Source organism: Balaenoptera physalus (assembly GCF_965194825.1).
Source record: "Balaenoptera physalus genome assembly, chromosome: 2".
Taxonomy (NCBI): Eukaryota; Metazoa; Chordata; class Mammalia; order Artiodactyla; family Balaenopteridae; genus Balaenoptera; species Balaenoptera physalus.
In genome coordinates, this window is record NC_138883.1 from 128,355,532 (window position 1) to 128,361,285 (window position 5,754).

Genomic DNA, 5,754 nt, shown 5'->3' on the forward strand with positions numbered 1-5,754 from the left:
TCAAATCCTGCTAGCCTTCAAAGTCTGATTCTCTAGGAATTCCTCCTCCCGTTGCCGGACCCCTAGGTTTGGAAGCCTGACATGGGACTCAGAAGCTGCACTCCAGTGGGCGGACTTCTGTGGTATAAGTGTTCTGCAGTTTGTGGGTCACCCACCCAGCAGTTATGGGATTTGATTTTATTGTGATTGCACCCCTCCTACCATCTTTTTGTGGCTTCTCCTTTGTCTTTGGATGTGGGGTATCTTTTTTGGTGAGCTCTAGTGTCTTCCTGTCAATGATCGTTCAGCAGTTAGTTGTGATTCTGGTGTTCTTGCAAGAGGGAGTGAGAGCACGTCCTTGTACTCTGCCATCTTGAACCTTTCTCCGAGAAACACCATTGTTTGATTGCTGTCTCTGTAATCTCCTTAGTTACAAATACCTTTAATCCTGTTTTGCTGCATACACTTTTGTGAAAAGCTGAGGTTTGGCAATTTATCAGTTAGCTATTGCCACAATAATGTTGCATACCCCTATGTTCATAGCAGCACTATTTATAATAGCCAAGACATGGAAACAAGCTAAATGTCCATCAACAGATGAATGGATAAAGAAGATGTGGTATATATATATATACACAATGGAATACTACTCAGCCATAAAAAATAGAATGAAATAATGCCATTTGCAGCAACCTAGAGGTTATCATACCAATTCAAGTAAATCAGAAAGAGAAAGATATATCAAATATCATATGATATCTCTTATATGTGCAATCTAAAATATGACACAAATGAACTTATCTATGAAATAGAAACAGACTCGTAGATATACAGAACAGACTTGTGGTTGCGGTGGATGGGGGGCGGGTAGAGGAGGGAAGGATTGGGAGTTGGGGATTAGCAGATGCAAACTATTATATATAGAATGGAGAAACAACAAGGTCCTACTGTATAGCACAGGGGATTATATTCGATAGCCTGTAATAAACCATAATGGAAAAGAATATGAAAAAGATATATATATATATATATATATATATATATATATATATACATATGTATATCTGAATCACTTTGTTGTACAGCAGAAATTAACACAACATTGTAAATCAACTATACCTCAATAAAATAAATTTTTTACAAATGCTGCATAGCAAACCACCCCAAAACTTATTTTAAGCAACAGTCACCATTTATTCTCATAGCTGGCTCTGTTTTTCACTTCAGGTCTATAGATTAACTAGGGTGGCTCAGTTTTACGTATTTCATTCTCCTTGGACAAGTCAGTTAACCAGGCAAAGGCACAAAAAGGAAACAGTAGAATCTTCTTAAGGCCTACACTCAAAACTGACACAATGCTACTGCAACCAAGCAGGACCCTATGGGGCCTTCCTGGGACAGTACGTCCCCCATAATCATCTGCTTTAGCTCCTCTCTGAAGTACCTGGATAACAGTATTTGATGCACATTTCCTAAGTTGTTTTACAGATGTGAACCACCCCTCCCCCCCAACAACCACCACGAAATGGAAGATGTTAACTACTTGATGACCATGAGCACATAGTCCCAGACCTCCTGGAGCCTAAGGACTGATAATGTTAACCCCTGTGACACCACCCTGTTACCTCACCATCAGCCAATCAGAAAATTATGCACGAGCTGATCACATACCCTGCAACCCCCCCTCCTTCACCTGGCTTTTTTTTTTCTTTTTAACATCTTTATTGGAGTATACTTGCTTTACAATGTTGTGTTAGTTTCTGCTGTACAACAAAGTGAATCAGCTATATGTATACATATATCCCCATATCCCCTCCCTCTTGAGCCTCCCTCCCACTCTCCCTACCCCACCCCTCTAGGCCATCACAAAGCATCAACCTGATCTCCTTGTGCTATGCAGCAGCTTCCCACTAGCTATCTATTTTACATTTGGTAGTGTATATATGTCGATGCTACTCTCTCATTTCATCCCAGCTTCCCCTTCCCCCCGTGTCCTCAAGTCCATTCTCTACGTCTGCATCTTTATTCCTCCCCTGCCACTAGGTTTATCAGTACCATTTTTTTAGATTCCATATATATGTGTTAGCATAAGGTATTTGTTTTTCTCTGACTTACTTCGCTCTGTATGACAGACTCTAGGTCCAACCACCTCACTACAAATAACTCAATTTCATTCCTTTTTATGGCTGAGTAATATTCCATTGTATATATGTGACACATCTTCTTTATCCATTCATTTGTCGATGGTCATTTAGGTTGCTTCCATGTCCTGGCTATTGTAAATAGTGCTACAGTGAACACTGTGGTACCTGTATCTTTTTGAATTACAGTTTTCTCAGGGTATATGCCCAGTAGTGAGATTGTACCTGGCTTTTAAAAATACTTTGCCGAAACCCTTCCAGGAGCTCAGGGCTTTTTAGGGCATACGCCACCTGTCTCCTTGTGTGGCCCTGCAATAAACATTTCTCTGCTCCAAACTCCGTTTTGGTGTGTTTGGCCTCATTGTGCCTTGGGCACATGAACTTGCACTAACTTTCATTAACCAAAGCAAGCAGCCTAACCAAGTTCAAAGCCAAAGGATGGGGAAATACACTCCTCCCACCTTGAGACTATGGCAAGGGTATAGTTGCAAGAAGGAGTAATGGATTGGGGTCAATCATTTAGTCTACCATTGTCAGTGACTAGTTGGGAGTCCTGGATACTACCTTTGCCCTGTTTTTGCTAATAACACCTGAGCAGTTATATTGAGCAAAGTGTTTGCTGAAATAACTTTATGGTTCTAGACAAGCTAGGTGAGATTATACACTGATTAAAGGGACAAAGGTTAACACATAAGCCTGGCTAGGAAGAATGAGTAACGTCTATCAGTGAGACCACAAGAACAGCAATGTGCTAGGAACTGAAATGAAAGCCAATCATCCATGTCCTAAAATCATTCAAAATTTCTTAAATTTCTGTTGAATATACTCCTCATCATTATACATGTATACATATGTATACACACAAATACACTGAAGTTTACAATAGTATACTTTGTATATGTTTAAAGTGTACATTATTTTCATGAGTGTTGTGCTGGTTTCTATTTTATATCACAAAGTCCTGAGTGACTGGAATTGTTCACTATTTTTGTTTATATGGTAGAAACTAAATGTTACAAATTTATTCCATCTTCATGATTACAAACATTACAGGCAAGGTGGGTAAACAAGGCAAATAAAGCAATCTCTTTTCTCCTATTTAACCAGATGCAGCATTTTGACATTTTTATGATATGCAGGTTGTCTTAATTCATTGATGGCTCATTGACTTATTTTGAAATCCAGCAACAGCAAACTTTGAAATGTGGGATCTTCCTCTATAGCTACTCCAAGTTAATTCCTGAACTACACTGTGAACTCAGAAATGATATTCACTGAAACACTCTTGAAGCTTTCACATCTTAATCTGACACCTCTTATTAAGGCAGGGAACTGTCTTAAAGACTGTCTTCTTAGCTAACCCAAGCCACCAGCAATCTTTTTTTTTTTTTTTCCTAAGGGTCTGGCTTTTTATTTATTTATTTATGGCTGTGCTAGGTCTTCGTTTCTGTGCGAGGGCTTTCTCTAGTTGCGGCAAGTGGGGGCCACTCTTCATCGCGGCCTCTCTTGTTGCGGAGCACAGGCTCCAGACGCGCAGGCTCAGTAATTGTGGCTCACGGGCCCAGTTGCTCCGTGGCATGTGGGATCCTCCCAGACCAGGGCTCGAACCCGTGTCCCCTGCATTGGCAGGCAGACTCTCAACCACTGCGCCACCAGGGAAGCCCGACCACCAGCAATCTTAACCACTAAGTTACTATATAAAAGTAAACTGCTCCTAATAAATGGAATATTGCCTGCCATATCAGTAAACAAAGGATGTCACAGTCATCAGTGATTGCAGCCAAGGGGCCACCAAGGAAGGTGAGCTGATGACCCCTGAGGGAACTCAGGAGGGAAACAAAGAATACCTGCCATTTAGCAGCCATCAGACTGCAGCCACTCCCTAAGGTGAGCCCTGAGGAAACTCAGGATGTGAAAACACTGGATACTGGCCCCAGATAGCTTAGGTTCATATCAAAGGCATGATTTCAGTGAGCCCAGCCGCTTGCATCTTCCCATGCAGAGGAAAGCGCTAAACTCCTTAATTTGGGATTTCTTGTTTTCTTTAGTTAACATCTTTGATGTTCCGACTACCTGCCCTTTGTTGCAAACTCCTATATATCCTAAGCTCCCCCCTCACCTCCTCAGGGTTACTTGAAATGCTGCCTCCCTGGCTTGAAGTCCTAAAAAATTTCCGCCAAATAAACCATAATTCTCAACTTCCAGGTTGTGAATAATGTTTTAGTTGACACTCCAAGCATTGACTCAAACTGTTGTGCCAGATCCTTTTTCTGAGCACTCACTCCCTGATAGAGAGGTCCTAATCAGCTGTTTCCATGAACAGTGACCCCAGTACAGTGTACCTACTGTCCAGAGTATAAACAAAGAGGTCAGGTAACCTTAGTCATCCTGAGTAGTTCATCAGTATTTACATACAAGGTATATTTTAAGCTGATCCCAGATCAAGTATTGCAACTGTAATCCCAAGATGTCGTTCAGTTTTAGCACATTGAGTTCCTGCAAGATGCCAGGGCAAGTGAGAAGCCACCTCAAAGCAAAGAGTTCATCATCTTCAGAAACTTGGGGGTGGGTGTGTGGGTGGTGGTGGAGGAATAAAATTCCTCCTTCTAAATTCATCAAATCAATGGGTCTTCAGTCTTAATTGATAAAATCCAGAGTCCTCAATCCCGATTTGAGAAGCCCATTTTCAAGATGAAGAAGAGCTTTCAGTCTTCTATTTGCCATGGCCCATGAACGCAAGACCTTCTATAAGAATCTCCTCTTTTATTGCTTTCTGACACACCGCTGAAGATGTCGTTGTGCGGTTCCAGGAGCTGATCCCTTTTAAGAACTTCTAGGCAAACCGGCGGTGGAAGCCCCAGTGGTACCTCAGCGTCGCGTTGGTGCTCGTGAAGGCGGTGGCGATGGCGGCGCGCTCTGAAGTCATCGCCTGCTCATTATTTTCTCTTCCTAATTCTCAGCCCTTCTTTTGAGACACAGCTGGGTATGTTCACTTTAAATCCTTCTCCAAAAATGCCTCAAGGTCAAATTTCAAATAGGGTGGTTAAGGTAGGGCTCAGAGAGGCGTTGACGGGTGAGGAGTGGAAGCGGGTAGAGGAGGGCATCGCAGGCAGGGAAAACAGCCAGGACATTATTATAAATAACTGTGACGTCTTGTGATACTACTCAGATTCAGTGCGTGTTGGAGCCATTGTTATGATAATTCTTTCCCAAGAGGTTTTGATTCCCGAGGAGAGAACCGCGGGGGTCGGCGGGGACTTTCTTAGCCTGAAAGGTAACACCGGCAGCGGCAGGAGAAGGCTCTTTACAGCTTGGTGGGGCAGACCTTGGCTGCAACCCCCAACGGCTGGGAATCGCCAATCTGCCGAGTTCTGTTGCCCAATGTGCCCGGAGCAAGGGCCTGGGCGCAAATCCTGTTTCTCGGCGGCCCCAACCTCCTGCGACCTCGGTGTCCAATCAGTGCAAAGGTAAACATTCGATTCGGAGTCGGCTGGGAAGTCAGTCAGGTAGCCGCCAGACCACCCAGTGCGCAGCGGGCGGTGGGGCTCCCCTCAGGGCACAGCTCGCCCTGCCCTTCCCGGATCGCTCACTGCCCCCCCCTTTCGGCCACGCCCTCGCGGCGATAGGCCGAGTA